Here is a 19,937-nt window from a genome sequence, read left to right as displayed (position 1 = left end):
ATAAATCAATCTTTAAAAAAAAAAGGCAGTTGGTTCTTGGGGAGCTGATCCCAGTGGTGGGGGGCCTCTGGGCTGGGCTGGGGTGCCTAGATCTGCTGGCCCCTGGGCCTGACCCTGCCACTCCCCACCCCAGCTCAGCTGGATCCCCGCAGCCCCCTCAGCCCTTCCCACAGAGGCCACCGCATGCAGTGGGGTCTTGGAGCCTGGGGCCTGGTGGGCGTGGGGGTGACAGCGGGAGCAGGCAGTGTGCAGGGTCCCACAGCAGCCCGGAGCTGTTGGGACAACGTGGACAAGTCACCACCTCTTTCTCCCAGCCAGCTTCTAAGCTGACTCGCACACAAAGGTACCTTGTACAGGTGGGAAATTATAGGTGCTGCCACTTCAAAGGCCTCTTTGATAGATGACAGTATTGTTAATGCTGATTTATTGCTGGGGCCACGTTGACAGCAGAAAGAACCAGTTTCCCCACCTTCTTGGCTCCCTTCCCCCCAGGCTGAGCTGCATTTGCTCTGGCTTGCCCCCTCCCCTTCCCGCACACCCTCCTCCCTGCACCAGAGGGCTGGAGCATCTGTTGATTGTCCAAGGTGAGGTCCCCGGTGTTATTAACTTGTCATCAGGTGTCGTAAAGTTTAGTGAAATGCAGGCAGATTGTAATCGCAAGCAGGGCAATTACCTGATGATTAAAGGGGCTGGCATTCTTTTTAAAATTAAAAAAAAAAATGATTTGAGAGGCTGACAAACTGAGAGAGAAACAGAGAAAAAGGCTGGGGGGGGGGAGAGAGAGAGAGAGAGAGATGCAGAGAAAGAACTCCCATCTACTGGGTCATTCGCAGGTTCCCACAGAGGCTGGGGCTGGTGTTGTGGCATGGTGGGGTAAGCTTCCAACATGCAATACTGGAATCCCATGTGGGTACTGGTTCGAGTCCTGGCTGCTCCTCTTCTTATCCAGCTCCCTGCTAATGGCCTGGGGAAGCAGTAGAATATCTTGGGTCCTTGCCATCCACATGGGAGACCCGGATGGAGCACCTCACTCCTGGCTTCAGCCTGGCCTAGACTTGGGTGTGTGGTCATTTGGTGGGGAGTGAACCAGTGAATTCAAGATCTCTCTCAGTAACTCTTTCAAATAAGCACAGTGAATCCTAATTTTTTTTTAAAGGCTGGCCTGGGCCTGGCTACAGTCAGGAGCCAGGATGCAGTCCAGGTCTCCCGTGTGGGTAGCAGAGACCCAGCTGCTTGAGCCATCACCTGCCCCACATGAAACAGGAAACAGAGGCACTCGGTAAGGAAGGCAGGCACTTGGCTGCTGGCCAAACATCCACCCCCTTTTTCTTTGAGCGCTCTCTCCCTCCCCCCCTCCCTCTCCTCATTCCCAGCCCTCTCCCTGGCGGAGATCCTCCTGACCTCCCTCCTATTGCTCAGCCTGTGAGTGACCCACAGAAGTCCCCTGCTTTGCAGCTCTCCTGGTAGACACTGAGCCTGGGCTGGGCTGGGCTGGGCTGGGCTGGGCGGAGCTCCAGGAGAGTGAGGGAGTGGGCAGGCTGCAGCGAGGGCCTGGCCGGGTTCTGGGAGGGGAGTCGGAGCTGAGGGGTGCTTTTGCGCCTTTGCCTTTGCTGCCCACTCAGACTTCCCCGGGATCTGGGACCAGAGGTGGGAAGTAAAAAGGGGAGGTGGCAGCGGGCTGTGGGGTGGGGCATGGGACGGGAGACGTCTCTTGATCTGAGTTTGGGTCCTGGATGCTGCTTGCTTGCTGCGACACCTCCGTCTGACACTTGGTTTCCTTGATCTGTAAAATGGGGCGATAATTCTTGCCCGGTCCACGTCACACTGTTTTAGAGAGGATTAAATGAAATGGTGAGGGGCAGGCTTTGTGGCGCACCGGCATCCCATTTTGGAGCGCCGGTTCAACTCCTGGCCGCACCACTGGTGATCTAGGTCCCCGCTAATGCGCCTGGGAAGGCAGCAGAGGGTGGCCCAGGTCCCAAGTACCTGGGTGCCTACCACTGACGTGGGAGACCTGGATGGAGCTCCTGGCTCCTGGCTTTGGCCTGTCCCTGCCCTGGCTATTGTGACTATTTGAAAAGTGAACCAGCAGATGGAAGACCTCTCTCTCTCTCTCTGATATCTTCCCTTTCAAATAAAAAAAATCTTTAAAAAAATCAAGTCATGAGTAGGAAAGAGGGTGGTAATGGTATACCACCCTACAAATCCAAGGGATTGTTGTAATTCTGTATGTGCCACGGCAGGGTTTGGCTTCATGTCTGACTGGGCCTCAGCACCTTTGATTACAAGGGTTTGCAATCACATAGAAGTCTAGTTTCTGCTTCTGCTCGGTTCCTCACAAGCATGGTGACTTGGTTTCCAAACTGACTTGGAAGGCATGGTTTGGTTCATGGTCAGACAATGGGAAGGGGGCTGGTGCTGTGGTGTAGTGGGCTAAGCCTCTGCCTGTGGTACCAGCATCCCATATGAGTATCTGTTCAGGTCTTGGCTGCTCCACTTCTGATCTAGCTCTCTGCTATGGCCTGGGAAAGCAGCAGAAGATGGCCCAAGTGCTTGGGTCCCTGCACCTGCGTGGGAGACCTGGAGGAAGCTCCAGGCTCTGGGCTTTAGATTGGCCCTGCTCCAGCAGTTGTTTTCATTTGGGGAGTGAACCAGTGGATGGAAGACCTCTCTCTTTCTCTGCCTCTCTGTAACTCTGCTTCTCAAATAAATAGATCTTAAAAAAATAAGAACAAGGGGAAGACTGAACAGTGGCCTGAGCAATGTACATTCATGATGAATCATTGCTGCATGCACAGCACTAGATTTAGAATACAGAACCGGGGGCTGGCGTCATGGCACAGAGGGCTAGGCCACCGCCTCCAGTGCCACCATCCCACGTGGGCACCAGTTCAAGTCCTAACTGCTCCACTTCCCATCCAGCTCCTCGCTAGCGCTCCTGGGAAAGCAGAAGAAGATGGCTCAAGTGCTTGGGCCCCTGTGCTCATGTGGGAGACCCGGATGGAGCTCCTGGCTCTTGGCCTTGGCCTGGCCCAGCAACAGCCATTGCAGACATTTGTGGAATGAACCAGTGGATAGCAGACTTCTCTCTTTCTCTCTCTCTCTCTCTCTCTCTCTCTCTCTCTCCCCCTCCCCCGCTCCCGCTCCCGCTCCCTCTCTCTCTCCCTCTCCCTCTCCTTCTTCCTCTCCCTCTCCCTCTGTAATTCTGCCTTTCAAATAAGGAAATAAACAATTCCTAAGAAAAAAAGAATGTAGAACCAAATAGGCTAGAGGCCAAACTGAAATAATGGAATCGTAGTTTGCCAGATCTTACAAGGAACTTTGAGATCTTGGGGAATCCTTTTTCTGCCAAGGGCCATTTGGGTATTTATAACATTATTCACAAAATTATAGAATTTAATATATTATATAGTTTATTTAAAGTGATTAAAAGTTAGCCTTTTATTGAATTTATTGCATTTCAAGTCCAGATATTTCCCACTCCTGATAGTGGAATTGATCCATTTTATAGATTGGCAAGTTGAGGCTCAAAGAGGCTGAACAAACTTCCCTAAAGTCACCAGATGAACAACAGGTCGAGTTGAGAGTACGTCTCCTGTCTCCAGATTTTTTTTTTTTTGGACAGGCAGAGTGGACAGGGAGAGAGAGAGAGAGAAAGGTCTTCCTTTGCCATTGGTTCACCCTCCAATGGCCGCCGTGGCTCGGCGTACTGCGCTGATCCGAAGGCAGGAGCCAGGTGCTTCTCCTGTTCTCCCATGGGGTGCAGGGCCCAAGCACTTGGCCATCCTGCATTGCACTCCCTGGCCACAGCAGAGAGCTGGACTGGAAGAGGGGCAACCGGGACAGAACCCGGTGCCCTGACCGGGACTAGAACCCGGTGTGCTGGCGCTGCAAGGCTGAGGATTAGCCTAGTGAGCCGCGGCGCCAGCTTCCTGTCTCCAGATTTCTAGCCTCGTGCTTTCTCCACCGAAGCAGCTCGAATGCCGGGTCACTGGATGCCTTCTTCCTGTGCGAGGAGCTCACTCGTCAATTAGCTCCCAGCAAAGCTCCCATCAGCTGTTAGTTAGAACTTAGTGTGAGATGAAGCCAACATTCAGTCTCCTAGGTGTATTTACTTATTTTTAAAAGGAACTTTGCCCCCACCCCCATCTCTCTCTCTCTCTTTCTCTCTCTGATTTATTTATCTGTAAGCCAGAGTAAGGGAGAGAGAGAGCTTCCGTTTACTGGTTCACTCCCCAGATGGCAGCAATGACCAGGGCTGGGCCAGGCTGAAGTCAGGAGCCAGGAGTTTCTTCCAGGTCTCCCACATGGATGGCAGGGCCCAGGCACTTGGAGCATTTTCTGCTGCTTTTCCCAGGCCATTAGCAGGGAGCTGGATTGGAAGTGGAGCAACCAGGACTCGAACCAGTGCCCATAGGGATGCTCATGTTGCAGACTGCGGCTTTATCCACTACGCCACAGCAACGGCCCGTGTATTTGCTTTTGAAGTCTCGCTCTATTTATGTGGACCTGGGCTTTGTTTCAAGTCTCTGGCGTTGTAGCACCAGGGAGAAGAGACACTGCAGGGTCTCCTGCCTCTGACCCCTACAGTCTCGCCACTCGGCCACTCTGTTGAGCCATACGGGCTGGGCACTGCTTCCGTGGACCAAGATCTGAGTGTCCATGGATCAGAGCGTGCTTGTTGCAGGCGGTCAGGGAGCAAGTTTAGCAGATGGATGGAGTCAGGCTGGTTCAAAGATGGAAAGGTTCCAAAGGAAAGCAGCCGGGCAGGCTGAAGGTGACCGGTCCCTAAACGATGCACCTGCCTGCTTGGTCCCCACTAGAAGGCTGCTAGTGTTCCAAGTGTCTGGTGCCGCGAGAGTTTCAGAGCCCCTGCTGGATGCCAGGCACTGTCCCATGTGTGGGCGAGGGGTGGGGAAGAGACACCATTCCCACCTCCTGGGGCACAGGTCCAGAGTCAAGGCCACAGACAGTGCGGGTGGAGAGAGAGAGAGAGACTCCACTGCACACGGACTGGGTCTCTCTGCAGCTGCCCTGCGATTTGTCCCACGCTGTAGCTTTGAATTAATTCACTGGAGGTCACGCCGAAACTGGTGGGGTGCAGTGAGATTTGGCAGTAGTAACTGGTGTTGGTGGGCCTTTGCTGGTTGGAAATGCAAAGGGGCAGAGAAGACTTCAGAGATGATCTGGATCTGGGCTTGGAGAGAGGGAGAGGGAGAGAGGGAGACAGGAGGAGGGGGGAAGGGAGGGAGGGAGGGAGAGAGAGCATCTCCTTGGGACTTTTCTGAAAACCAGGGTGTAACACTTGCTCTGCTGACGCTGTGGGGTTGTTGGGAAATGGGAGCCAAGGAGATAATGGACAGCAAACATTATTTTATTTTAAGATTTATTTACTTAGGGACTGGCGCTGCGGCACAGTGGGTAAAGCCGCCGCCTGCAGTGCCAGTATCCCATATGGGCGCCGGTTCAAGTCCCGGCTGCTTCAATTCTGATCCAGCTCTCTGCTGTGGCCTGGGAAAGCAGTGGAAGATGGTCCAAGTCCTTGGGCCTCTGTACCTGCATGGGAGACCTGGAAGAAGCTCCTGGCTCCTGGCTTTGGATCAGCGCAGCTCCAGCTATTGTGGCCAATTGTGGAGTGAACCAGCAGATGGAAGACCCCTCTCTCTCTCTGCCTCTCCTTCTCTCTCTGTGTAACTCTGACTTTCAAGTAAATAAATAAATCTTAAAAAAACCTGATTTATTTACTTATTTGAATGGTAGAATTATAGAGAGGGAGAGACAGAGAGAGGGAGAAAATATTTTTTTCAAAAAGATTTAACTTACTTGAGAGGCAGAGTTAGAAAGAGGGAGAGACAGAGAGGTCTTCTGTCCACTGGTTCATTCTCCAAATGGCCACAACACCTGGAGCAGTGCTGATCTGAGCCAGGAACCAGGAGCTTCTTCAGGCTTCCCACATGAGTGTAGAGGCCCAAGCACTTGTGCCATCTTCTACTGCTTCCCGAGGCCATAGCACAGAGCTGGATGGGAAGTGGGGCAGCCAGGACTAGAACTGGCACCCATATGGGATGCTGGCACTGCGCGTGGATGTTTAGTGCACTATGTCACAGCGCCGGCCCCGAGAGAATCTTCCATCTGCTGGTTCACTCCCCAAATGACTACCATGGCCAGGGCTGGGCCAGACTAAAGCCAGGCACCAGGAACTTCATTCTGGTCTTCCACGTGGGTGCAGGGGCCCAAGCACTTGGAACATCTTCTGCTGCTTTCCCAGACCATAGCAGAGAGCGGCATCAGAAATGGAGCAGCCAGGACATGAACCGTTGCCCATAGAGGGTGCCGGGGTCACAGGTGGTGTCTTCACCCACTGTGTTCTGACGCCAGTCCTGACAGAAAGAGACAGGTCCAGGTCTGTTCCCATGACGATGACGCTCTGGTGCTGCCCCTGGAACACTGTCCTTCTTCCCCATGGGAGCTCCAGGGCCCAAAGGCCCCTGACTGAAGGCTGCAGGGAAGGACCTGACTCCTGGTTTGCAGGGCTGGGGACTCCCGGCTTTGGGGGCCTCCTGCGAGCCACCCGGTGCTCCCTCCCATCCGCGGAAGGTCTCGAGCCCAGATCTGCCCGGAAGCCTCTTGTCTTGCCCCAGGGGTGGCCTAGGCTCGTCCAGGCCTCAGGGATGTGAGCCTGAGAAGTAGCTGTCTGCCTGCGGTCCTGATGGGGGCATCTCAGCCAGCGCCTGGAGAGAAGGGAGATGGGCGAGGCGAGCGCCTTCCGTCCTGGGACCGGAGGTTGCTGTGGGAATGCAGCCCTGTAATGGCCAAGGAAAGCCTCCTGCCCATAGGATGGATTCATGGCTGCGGCACCTCCGCTGCGCTGGGATACTTCATGTGTGTGCATGGGGATGGCTGTCAGAATGGGAGGCGAGAAACATAGCTGTGCACAGTTCTAGGGGCACTTGGCAGTTCCTCCCCCACTCCCAGAAGCACAGCAGTGAGCCACCCCACAGGGACAGGTCCAGAGAAATGCTACATGGCCTAGTTGTTAGGCAAGCATCATGGAGTGGACTCACACAGACCTACACAGTACAAGTCAACCGCTCATTCCACAGGGCAGCTTCTTTGCGTTTTGTGTTTTAAAGATTTACTTATTTATCTGAAAGGCAGAGCGACAGAGACAGAGACCTATTGCTGGTTCACTCCCCAAATGGCTACAACAGCCAGGGCTGGGCCAGGCTGAAGCCAGGAGTCAGGAACTCCATCCTGGCCTCCCACATGGGTGGCAGGGGCTGAAGCACTTGGGCTATAGTTAGCTGCCTTCCCAGGCGCATCAGCAGGGAGCTGGATCGGAAGCAGAGCAGTTGGGACAGGAACTGGCGCTCTGATATGGGATTCCAACACCATGAGCAGTGGCTTTACAAGCTGTACCACAACGCTGGCCCCTGGACATGGCCCTTTAACACAATCTGTAGATACAGTAGGCACGCGACACCTGAGGCTACGGCCAGTGTACCATGGCAAGCTTGCTTTTTTTTTTAAATAGTAATTTTTTTAATAAATAGAAGGAATGTCTCCCCAAACAAGAATAAACATCATAGTATAATAAATAAAAGGCTGTAACATAGCTGTTGTCATCATCAGGTGTCCTGTGCAGTGTGCATGCGTGTACTATCCTCTGTAGCATTGCAGCGCAGTGGGCTGCCCCAAGGTCATCTCACGCCCACCCTAGCGGTGCCTTGTGCTACGATGTTGCAATGGCTCGGAACTTTTCCAGTGCCCTTCCGATGTTGTGGGACCACTGCCCAAACACTAAGCGGAGATGTTGCTATGACGCACATGTCTGTATTACTTGGAAGCTCCTTCTGGGTCTGTCAGAATTCAGACATCTGTGGATTTGCATCAGAACCCAGCACGGCACAGCAGACTTGTGAAATCATTTGTCTGGCTCTTGGGTTGATTTCTTGTCTTTTGAGCTCCTCTGTTTCCTCACTTCTCAAACGGGGACAGCCACCTCTCCTAGTTCTCAAGGCAGACGTGAGGGTTACATGGATTGGGGTAGGGGTTGCCTGGCCCGTGCTGGGCCAGCTGCTCAGCAGGTGACATCACCAACATGGTTTCGTAGACGAAGAGCCAGAGGCCGGTGTTGTGGTGTAGCGGGCGAAGCCGCCACCTGCCATGCTGGCCTCCCATAGCGATGTTGGTGTGAGTCCTGGCTACTCCACTTCTGATCCAGCTCCCCAGATGGCCCAAGTGCATGGGCCCCTGCACCCACATGGCAGACCTGGGAGAAGTTCCTGTCTCCTGGCATTGGCCTGGCCCAGCTGGGGCTGTTTCGGCCATCTGGGGAGTGAAACAGCAGATGGAAAAGCTCTCTCTCTCTTTCTTTCCTTCTTTGCCTCTGTAACTCTATCTTTCAAAAAACTAAATCATATCTTTTTTTTTTTAAGATTTATTTGAAAGGTGGAGTTAGAGAGAGAGAGAGAGGTCTTCCGTCCACTGGTTCACTCCCAAATGGCTGCAATGGCTGGAGCTGAGCCCACCTGAAGCCAGGAGCCAAGAGCTAGGGTGCAGGCACCCAAGCACTTGGGCCATCTTCTGCTGTTTTCCCAGGTGCACTAGCAGGGAGCTGGATCGGAAACCAGGACCCATATGGGATTCTGGCAATGAAAGCAGTGGCTTTACCTGCTGCTCCACAGTGCTGCTCTCAACATAATAAATCTTTAAAAAATTTATCGTTTAAAATGGCTTGAAATATTTTAATTTAATCTTTTTTAAAAGTAATATTTTTACCCATCACTTTTAATTTTTAAATTTTATTTTTCAAACATTCAATTGTTTTAAATTAGCTTTTATGATTTGAAAGACCTAGAGAATGAGGGGAGGAGAGAGATCTTCCTTCCACTAGTTCCTTCCCCAAATGCCTGTAATAGCCAGAACTGGGCCAGGCCAAAGCCAGGAACTGGGAGCTCCATTGAGTGGCAGGGACCCGAGTAGTTGAGCCGTTCCCTGCTGTCTCCCAGGCTGTGCGTCAGCAGGAAGCTGGAGTTGGAAGTGGCACTGGGACTGGAACCCAGGCACCCTGACAAGGGATGCGGGTGTCTCAATCGGGGTCTTACCTGCTGTGCCATACCGAACGCCTGTCCCTTTTTGCCACTTTCGAGCTGGGGCCACGTTCCAATGGACAGCTGTCAACTGTCCTCTAAACAGAGCAGAAGGAGGGGCCACTGGGCGACGGCTGGCCTCCGCTCTCTGCCCAGCCCCCAGGTGTGGGGTCCTGTGTCTCACCGGGCACAGGTGAATACTGGGTGTGGGGGCGCCAGAGAGGCTGGGAGTGCTGCTTCAGCTCTGCCATCCACAAGCTGCAGCTGGGCCAAGCGCTGACCACTTCTGGGCCTCTGTGAGGAATTCGTGGCAAGCTGTGAGCAAGAGAGCTTTTGTAAACCGGCAGCCATTGGTAACGCAAGCTCATGGCCGAACAAAGGCCGTGCTGTTGGCTGTGCAGGGTCACAAGGTTCGAGGGCGAATGAGAGCATGGCCTGGGGGAGAAGAAGCGCATTTTAGTTCCGAGACAGGGTCAGGGCTTTGAGAGCAGGCGCTTGGTCAATGAAGAGGTGAGGCAGCTGCGTTGGAAGGAGAAAGGAAAACATCACTATTTGGCACATCAGAAGGAGTAACAGCCATGGTGATGGGGACGGTGAGAGCGGGTATTTGCCACCTGCCAGGCACATCCTCCATTTTAGAGCTGAGGCCACATAGGCACAGAGAAACTGAGGATCGTCCCCCGGCTGGCGTGGCTGCTTCAGTGGGGCGGCCAATCTGAGCTCACCGGCCCTGTGTATTTCCCCAGACTCAACTTACCCCGGGCGGTGATAGACTGGAGGCTGAGCGTGCTCTACACAGGTGGAATATTTTATTTTATTTGTGTGTGTGTGTGTGTGTGTGTGTGTGTGAGAGAGAGAGAGAGAGAGAGAAAAGAGAGAGGAGACAGAGAGAGAGACAGAGACAGAGAGAGAGACAGAGAGAGACAGAGAGACACACACACACAGAGAGGCAAAGATCGACAGGCAACAGGCTTACACGTGCTGTTTCATTCCCCAAATGCCCATGACAGCTGAGTCTGGGTCATTTCAGAGCCAGGAGCTGGCAGTTCAACCCAGGTCTTCATGCAGGTGGCAGGGACCCAAGGACTTGAGCCATCACCTGCGTGCTGCCTCCCAGGGTGTGCATTAGCAGGAAGCTGGGACTGGGGGCAGAGCTGGGACTTGACGGGATTCCAGACTGGGGTGCCCGAGTTTGATACCCGCCTCGTGCTCCTGACTCCATGTACCCCAATACACTTTGCAGGTTTTCCAACGAGGCAGCAGCGGGATGGAAAGTGCTGGGAGCATGTGGCTGGATGGCTGCTTGGAGGAAGGCCTTGGCATGGCCCAGCCAGCAATGTGGATCCGGTGACTTAACCAGCAGTGCGCTTGCTGTGCTGGGGTGGGGGCGGGGGAGGAGGCGGGACTGGGATCGCTACAGTGCATGCTGGTCCTGTAGTGCCAGGCAGGGCCCGGGAAGGCGCTGGGCACCAGAGGAGGGACGACGACAGAGCCCGAAGCAGAGAGCTTGGCCTACTGCTGGAACTTTCTCAGGGAATGATTGCTTCTGGTGTGCGGACACACTAGACAACACACACACGCACACACATATGCACATACGCAGTATGCATACAATACAGCCCACACACAGATACACATAACCCACACATGTATACCTGCAATACACACATACACATATGCAATACAATATACACTCACACACACAAAAACACACAAACATATATGCACATACACAAACAAAACAGTACACACACAGATACACATAACCCACACATCTATGTACACGCAATACACACATATAGTGTACACTCATACACAAATACACACATACATATATATGCATACACAATGCACACATAATAGAATATAATGTACACTCATATACAAATATAGACACATACATATATGCACACAAGCAGAGTACACACACATACATGAGACAATGCGCACATATACACGTATAAAATTCACTCATGTGCATACAGATACACAACACACATACACAGTGCAGTGCACACATATACATACACACAAATGTATACATACAATACAAATATACACAACACGTGCACACACATATAGTACATACAATACATACACAATACCCACACATACATACAATACTCATACACACAACATACATATACATGCACAAATACACACAACCCACATGTACAAATAAGCACGCACAATACACACATCCAAATACACATACAGCCCACAAATACACAACATACAAACACAAGTACAATGCACACATACACGCAATGCATGCATACACACAATACACCCATACACATGCACAATACACAGATGCACAACACACAAACAATACACATATACACACAAATGCATGTACAGTGCACACACATGCATACACACACACACAAGCACAAAGACACACTCACTTAAGACTTAATGCTGTCTGGCTTGATGTGTGTGGTTTAAAGAGTGGAGACAGTTTTAGAGCTGTACAGAATCCCACGCGCCTGTCAGAGTCCGCAGTTGTCAGCCTTTGGCTGCTTCTGTTCCATTCGACTCCTCGGTGTGTGATAACAACAAGTCTCCACTCCCTGTGTCTCACCCGCGCATTCATTCAGAGTGCCACCCAGCATGCCACGCGACAGCAGCATCTCAGAGAGGTTAAGCAAGTTTTCTGAAGTCACACAGCAAGTGAGCAACAGAGCCAGACATCCCAGGCTCTGTAACACCGATTAGGTGCCGTCTCAGCCAACCATTCCCAGGGCATTGTAAGATGCTGTGTGTGTGTGTGTGTGTGTGTGTAAGAGAGAGAGCGCACGAGAGAGTGAGCTGTGAGCTTGGCTTAGCTGGGGGCCCGCTGATTGGGGCCTGGGCCGAGGGTCGAATTGAGTTCTCCCAGGTTGTTCCTTGGTGGCTTCCTTGAATGGTGGCTGCAGGATGTTTATAAAACTCTGAATCAATTTGAGGCCCAGAGATTTTCAATCAGGGAAGCAGATTGCGCTGATAGGGTCAAAAGGCCTGTCGCCAGCGACGATCACAGCATCTGACACATTAATTTGAGCTGTCAGAACCAATACGTGTGACGGAGGCGTGGAGGCAGTGGGGAGAGGCGGGGCCAGGGGAAATGCCACCCTCTAGGAGGCCCCAAGCTTGCAGCCCCGGGGTCCCAGCGGCGCAGGGCGGCCGTGTGCCCTGCTCCTGGGGCGAGGTGGGGCCACAGGGCTGTGGGGGCTGGGGCCTCTTGGTGGGGGGCACAGATGCCTGCCTCTGTCTCTTTCCTCACCCCAGAGGTGGATCTGAGCCTGGGTGAGAGAGAGCCCTTTGATATTTAGCACACCGGCCATCTGCAGGCTGCAGGCAGAGGCTTCCTGGAGGCTTTTGCTGTGGGGCCCGCCTCCTCCAAGGTCACCATGTGCTCCCACTCCTCCTGGCTGTTCCTGTCCTTTCCCCCGACCCCTTACCCCCGAATCCTTTCAGCCTTCTTGGGACAACCCTGCTGTCCCCTCTGGACCCATTACCTCTGTCGCTGTGTCGTGTAGATCGTGTTGGGTCTGTCCAGGTGCTGGGCCTGCAGCTTGAACCTCCCCTCCCAAGGGCTCCCTCCACTTTGTAGGGCTTGCTGTGAAAAGCGGGGTGGTCCCAGAAAACTCAGGGGTCCCCACGTGTCTTATGGCCAGTGATCACAAAAACACGTGCACACACGTTGCGGGGTAGCCAAGACACGCAAAGGCTCGGGGGATGTGGGCTCCTCCACTCCTGGGAGGTGACTGTGTGGGAGGTCTCCCTGTGCCCAGGAAGAGTTATGCCCTGTCTGGGGGTAGCTGCCTGGTGCCAGCTGTCCTGGAGACAGCCATCTGGAACTGTGGGCAGCGTCCCTAGAGTCCCACAGGAGCCAATGGGGACCCAGGAGTCTGAGCTCCGTGCGCATGGCCCAAGTCCCGCAGTGGAAGGTGGGAGGGGCTCCAGACTCTCATGGGAGTAGTTCCAGCCCATGGCGGCCTGGCTTGGTATCCTGAGTCCTGGGCCCTGCCCGGGGATGGATGGGGGTCTTTCTGGGCAGTGTTGCAGGAGGGTCTATGTTGGGGACACAGGTGCTAACCTCGTAAGCTCTGGTCCCAGACTGGCTTCCTCTTGCATCATCTACCTTCTTCTTCATCAGCTTGCAGAGAGAGAGGGCTGGGAATTTGGCGTAGTGTTTGGGATGCCTCTTGGGACACCTGCATCCCGTATTGAACCGCTTGGCTTTGTGTTCCAGCTCTGCTCTCAGTTCCAGCTTCCAGCCGAGGTAGCCCCTGAGAAGCAGAAGATGATGGCTCAAGTACACGAGTCCCAGATGTTTACGTGGGAGATCCTGGCTCTTGACTTTGGCCTGGCCCAGTCCTGGCTGTTGTGGGCAATTGGGGAGTGAATCAGCAGATGGAAGATCTCTCTGTGTGTCTCTCTTTCTCTCTCTGTGTCTCTCCATCTTTGCTTTTCAAATAACTGCATAAAAATTTGAATAAATTTTCAAAGAAATGTTTTATGCCATGATGCCTATCAAAGTTGTCAGTTGCACCTCCACAAAGCTGAAATAAAATTTCAGAAAGAGAGCTAAGTCCCGAGGAGTTGTTAGCTCATGGAGTGTGAGAGCCAACATTTGGACTTGAACTTTTAGATGGTTCAGGCTGTGGTCTTAAGTGCTGTGTCCCCCTGTCTCACGGCAGGAAAGAACACGGTGATGAGAGAATAGTATGTAAATAAGGCAGAATAGAAAATGTTTTTATGACTCTGTCACTGTATATATATGCACATATATATGTATATATTATACATATACACACATATATATGTATATACATACAGATGCCTAGAAAAAAGACGTAAGGAGATATTCTCCAATTTTCACAGTTTCTGACAACTTTACAAGCAAACAGCAGCCCAAACACTCGAGTCCCCTTGTTTCCAGTCCTGAGAACATATGGAAGCTGTTGAGTTTCTCTTCTGTGACCGGGTAGGGTGCACTTCTTGGGTATAACAAAATCCCTGTGGTCTACACAAGATCACCCCCAGCCCCACCCCCTAGGTGCCTGTCGTGATGTGGCTCGGTGGGGACCAGGGTAGGCGCGTCTTGGCCAGCTCCTTTGCAGCTGTGTGACCTGGTACAAGTTGCTCAACGTCTTTGCGCCTCAGTTTACTCATCTCTGAAGCGGGGCGAGCTATGGTCCTGACCTCCTAAGCTGTCGGAGGTTAAATGCGTTAATGCCAGTGAGACGCTGGGCGCCAGACACCCTGTGTGAGTTGCTGTCGTGTGGAAAAGCCTGCCGGAGTCGTGGGCTTCGGATGTTTTCACAGTTATGAAAAGTTAGGGGAGGGCCTCCTTCCCCAGGTGCTGTGAGGATCACAGCCAAGCCCAGGCTCTGCCTCCCTGACACGCGTTTTTTTCCCCCATCCAATTTACCTTGGCGCAGAAGGGTAATTCATGGGTCCGTTCACATCCTGCTCTGCGGCATAAATCTTCCGCCCCATGCACGTGGTGACAGCTCCCGGTTCGTCTGGGTCTTCTCCGGGTTTCCCATTAATGCTGTCTACATGAAGAAAGACCTTGGTGTGCCTGTCTTTCCCTGAAGCCCTCCATCTCTGGGGGCGGGGTGGGCAGGGCGAGGGGAGGGGGTTGAAGAAAAGGGAGGGGTGAGAAAGGCTATCCCTGGGGAGAACATGACCTTGAGAGCCAGAGTTGGGTCTTTGGAGGCTGCCTCTCAGCACCTCCCTGGAAGGAAGGCAGGAGAAGCCAATCTTTCCTACAAGCGAGAATATCCCTGGCCCTGGGTGGGGGTGGGGGACGTGATTGTTTGGGGAGCTAGATTCCTGGTTTGTTTCCCTCTTTAACCCAACAGGTGCACGCTACTCAGCCATTTCCACCCATTCCCAGCCCTCCTGACCCGCCTGAGCAGCTTTCTTTGGGATCCTACCAGAGCCCAGGGTTTTAGATGGGATCCCCAGGAGCGAGGATAATTGTTCTGTTCCTCTCTGCAACAATGTTTGTTTGTTGGATCAGAAGCCACAGTGGTGTAGAGAAAACAGTCTTCAAGGAAATGGTCTTCAACCTTGGACTCGACTCAGTCTGCCAGGAGTGTAAGGATGCTTCCTCATTCATGCGTTTTGCTCACTTACCTTTTGAAAAAAGATTCATTTATTGTATTTAAAAGATGGAGTTATAGAGAGGGGAGAGAGGGAGAGAGGGGGAGAGAATGAATCTTCCACCTGCTGGTTCACTCCCCAAATGGCTGCAAAGGCCAGACCTGGGCCAGGCATAAGCCAGGTGGCTGAAACTCCTCTGGGTTTCCCATGTGGGTGCCAGGGGCCCAGGTACTTGGGCCATCTTCCGCTGCCTTCCCAGGTGCATTAGCAGGGAGCTGGATCAGAAGCGAGGCAGCTGGGACTCCCATCAGTATGCACATGGGATGCCAGTGTTGCAGGCAGTGGCTTAACCCGTAGAACCCTTGTTCACTTATTTCTTTTTTTCACTCATTGAAGTAGGTTTTTTTTTTTTGACAGCAAAATTTCTGTCTACTTGGTGCAACCCAGTAGATAGGGGTCTGAACAGAAGTTCAGAGAGGTTCAGGGAGTTACTGAAGGGAGACGGGAGCTGGCATGCACTTGTCCGCCCTTCTAAAGCTTTAATCAAATGTTCCCTGCTTCTCTAGGGTTTGCGGAGATGGGCAAGCAGTCCCAAACTTACATGTGGGTTCTGTTCTACAGGCTCCTTTGAAAGTCCGTGGGCTGGAACCTCGAATATATTTCCGTATGGAAACAGAAGTGTAGAGAGTGGAGAGGCCCCCAGAGGAGCCTGTCTAAGCCTGTGTTGGGATTGTAGGACCCATTCTTCTCTATCAGCTATGCGTGGTTAACAGTGTTACAGAATGGGTGATCCTTACTGATCTGTGGGGACCGCACTTGTCTCTAATCCTACACATCCCAACACAGGGAGGAGTTGGCAGGTGAGTAGAAATGGCCTTGGCACAGGAAGCGTAGATACCTCCAAGGCTCCTTGGTCTCAGTAGGATGGAAGTCTCACAAAGGCAGGTGTTTTTTTTTTCTTTTTTGACAGGCAGAGTGGACAGTGAGAGAGAGAGACAGAGAGAAAGGTCTTCCTTTTGCCATTGGTTCACCCTTCAATGGCCGCCGCGCTGTGGCCAGTGCACTGCGCTGATCCGATGGCAGGAGCCAGGTGCTTCTCCTGGTCTCCCATGGGGTGCAGGGCCCAAGGACTTGGGCCATCCTCCACTGCACTCCCGGGCCACAGCAGAGAGCTGGCCTGGAAGAGGGGCAACCGGGACAGAATCCGACGCCCCAACTGGGACTAGAACCCGGTGTGCTGGCGCCGCAAGGCGGAGGATTAGCCTAGTGAGCTGCGGCGCCGGCCACAAAGGCAGGTGTTTTTACTGATTCTTGTTTCCTGCTGCCTCTCCAGCACGGCATGGCTCATAGTAGGTCTTGATCAATGACTATTGAATGCATACGTGCGTTAGACTTTCATAGACTTCGCAGGGAAGGGACCCTTTGGTCCTGGTTTGGAATTCAAGCCTGTGTGCTTGGTTTCTGTTTAGAAGGAGCACACTTCAGGCTGATGCACACAGATCCTGTGGCAGCAGTGGGAGGTGACCAACATTAAGGGCGGAGACAGGAAAACTGTGAAAAGCTGACACAGGAACTCAAAAAACACAGCAGCCGGGATCACTTAGCCGGGTCACCCTGGGTGTCGCTGTTGTAGAGCAGACATTAATGGCATCCTACACTCATGAGCCCACTTAAAGACGTAGCCAAGTGTGTGTGTTAACTGTAGGAAGCTTAATAAGAAGTTACGTTTCTTAATAAGTTCTTGTGTTATCTGGAAAACCACTCTAGATTATAGAGTGACAACAGTTCAAGTTTTGAGTATTTTTAAAAATTAATGTTGGTAAAATACTTTAAAAAATGTATTAGGGGGGTGGTCTCCAATCTGCTTGTTCAATCCCCAAATGCCTGCAAGGCCTTGACTGGGCCAGGCTGAAGCCAGGAGCTGGGAGCTCTTTCCAGGTCACCTATGCAGGTGACAGGGTCTCAACTTCTTGAGCCGTCACTGCTGTCCCCCAGGGTCTGCACTGGCATGAACCTGGAGTCAGGAGCTGGAGCCAGGGACGGAACCCAGGCCCTGCAGTATGGGGCATGGGTGTCTTAACTGCTGTTTCAACTGCTAGGCCCTTCACCTGCCCCACGTTCCAAGTCTCTGAACACCCAGGTCTACAGTAGTAGGGAGATGACTATTAAGCTTCAGTCATTATAGAGACTACTTTGGGATTTGAGGGGAACTCTCACCTCTTGCTTTCTGCAAATATACTTGGATAACAAAGAATCCCCCGTCATGCAAAAAAGAAAGTGTAAGTGATTGCCCTGTGCAGCGGTACACTGCACGTGGCTCAGTGTGGCCACGATGGAGCTGAGGTCGAGGGAGCAGGTGGAGGCGTGGGAAGAGTAAAACAGACCTGCACACAAACACACTTTCTTCTGCTCATTAGCTGTGCAACCTGGGTCCAGTCATCGGTCACTCCAAGCCTGACTCCCTGGATGGCCATAACAGCTGGAGTGGAGCCAGGCCGAAGCCAGGAGCCTGGAACTCCATCCAGGTCTCCCACGTGGGTGGCAGGGGCGCAAGCACTTGGGCCGTCTTCCGCTGCTTTCCCAGGTACAGTTAATGCCTTCTTCACTGAGCTGTGAGGCTTAACTGAATCATGTCTTTAAAGGCCTAGTGCAGCGCTTGTTGCATAACAGGTACTTAACAAGCATCACTCTCTTTCTTCCTGTTTCCAAGAGATACCCTCCTGCCTTTGTGCTGCTGTCCTGAGTGTAGGGATGTGTGTGTGTGTGTGTGTGAGTGCCCTCGTGTGACTCGCTCACTGTCCAGCAGTTCTACTTGGACGCGGCCCTGCTCCATGCCTCGTGGGCAGTTGGGCACATGGGTGTCCAAGACACCCTGTACGTTCTTGGGAAGTACCTGGGTGCCCCAGTTTAGGTGACATTTTGCAATTGAGAAGACATAGCATTGGTTCTCATGGACAAATGTGCTTTGTATGTGTCTTAGTCAATTAGGGTTGCTATAACAAAAATACCATGGACTGCGTTATTTATTTTTACGGATTTATTTAATTTATTTATTTGAAAGGTGAGTGACACACATGCAGACACACACATGCACACACACACAGAGGTCTTCCATCCACTGGTGCACTCCCCACATGGCATGCAACACCTGGCTCCCAGGGTCTCTATGGAGTGACCTCTATCCAGGAAGTATATTGAATACTTCCGGGGTGCCTGCGTGGGGAGGTAACATGCTGGACAGTCAGCCACACCCCCCCGATGCTCGTGCCCTGTGGGTGAGAAGTGGTTGTGCAAACTGATCGAGGTGCATGGGGTGAGCTGGGGTGTGGGTGACAAACATTGCAGACCAGGCACCCATTCTCTAGAAGCATCCAACGCCATGTCAGGGGAACCTGAAGCCTTGACTGTCAGTGTGGCCTCTCCCACAGAGTCCCAGGCAAACTTGCAAAATGAGGGAGGCTTGTCCTGACTTCTCCTTCCAGCTCCCAATGCCTGGACTCCTGACCCCTGACTTTCCTTTGAAGACTTGCACTCAGAATGCTGTCCAGGGCCTGCTAAGGCATTAGCTGATAAGAGGCTCAAGAGCTGGCCCTCCCTAGGAATTTGAATCCCCTCCCTTCCCAGTGACAGCAGGCCGTCTGCAGCTCTGCGCCCTCTCCCAGTGCTGTGATCCTCTGCCTGGGAAAGACTGACTCTACCCATGCTTCCAGATCAGCTCGGACGGCAGTCACCTGGGGCCTGGTGCATCTTCAAGGCATGGCACTGTCACAGTCTAGAGAATTGTTGACTTGGAAGTCTTCTCTTCTGGGGGCAGCCAGGGTGCTTAACTGACCAGGATGTAAATGCCCCAGGGACATGTGTTCCCCGGGGGTCAGGGAGCTCCCTTCCCGCTGTCCTCTCTCTGTGACTTAGGCCAGAGGAACCATGCAGTCATCTTTCGGCGAATGAACGCTCCTCTGTCCTAGGGCAGAGCCTGGCCTGTAGCAGGTGCCCAGCTACTGAATGGCATTTGCAAGGTCAGAAGTGTTTGCGGCATTAAGCAGTTCTCGCCAGTGCTAGAGTTTCAGATTCCGTACGTATGTGAGGATAGTTGGGAATCTGGGAAGGCCCCCTAGGTCTTGTTTGGAGTCTTCTATCTGGGTACACATGTATGCATGCACACACACACTCCTTTGTTCCTAAGCCTTCCTTCTAAATCTGTTTTGAAGACGGAGGCCCAAGGAAACTCGTGTTGTCAAACTGTTTCCTTGTCTCTCTGCCCTCTCAGGATAAGCCCCGTTGAGAAGGCTGTTGGCGCCTGTGCCTCCACCTCCCTCCCTCCCTCCCTCCCTCGTCCCAGGCCCCCACCTCCAGGGCTGGCTCATCATCAGTCCAAGTTGTTCCCACAAAGGCACAAAACTTGAGAGTGAAATTGGATTTGCCTGTGGCTCTGAGCTCCTCATGTCCTCCCTCCTTTGCCTTTGATTTATCGTTTTAATCAGCCGTAGTCAATCATTCCCTCTCTGTCTTGCTCACCATAAACACAGCCCCTTGCCAAAAAAATTATGACTGTATTAAATGATTTTATTACAGTAAACTGCAGATTGTACAGTGTAAACACAGGTGCTGCGCAGACTCCACACCCTGCAGCTCTGTCCAGACCGGCTCGGGGGCTGGGGGCGGGAGCTGGGGGCTTCGGCAGCCCCTAGATGGGAGCTGCCAATGGGTGTCTGAAGACAGGGGGTCATTTGGTTCAGTGCCTCACAG

At 52.6% G+C, this 19,937-nt stretch overlaps 1 long non-coding RNA gene across 3 annotated transcripts; it reads left to right on the top strand.

Moving 5' to 3' along the window:
* Positions 1-9,316: 9,316 nt before the first annotated feature.
* Positions 9,317-13,561, top strand: LOC149127886 (uncharacterized). 3 transcript variants are annotated; one of them, XR_016229624.1, is made up of 3 exons: positions 9,317-9,602; positions 10,336-10,439; positions 13,330-13,561. It is a non-coding gene; the product is annotated as an uncharacterized LOC149127886 (long non-coding RNA). The 3 variants fall into 3 exon arrangements; XR_016229623.1 differs by having other exon boundaries at positions 9,317-9,685; XR_016229625.1 differs by lacking the exon at positions 9,317-9,602 and adding an exon at positions 9,698-9,891.
* The last annotated feature ends 6,376 nt before the right edge of the window (positions 13,562-19,937 follow it).

The sequence above is a fragment of the Oryctolagus cuniculus genome, chromosome 2, assembly GCF_051225735.1.
Source record: "Oryctolagus cuniculus isolate XC-2025 breed Fujian yellow rabbit chromosome 2, ASM5122573v1, whole genome shotgun sequence".
Classification (NCBI taxonomy): domain Eukaryota; kingdom Metazoa; phylum Chordata; class Mammalia; order Lagomorpha; family Leporidae; genus Oryctolagus; species Oryctolagus cuniculus.
The sequence above is the reverse complement of the archived record's forward strand: the minus strand, read 5'-3'. Positions and strand labels throughout refer to the sequence as shown.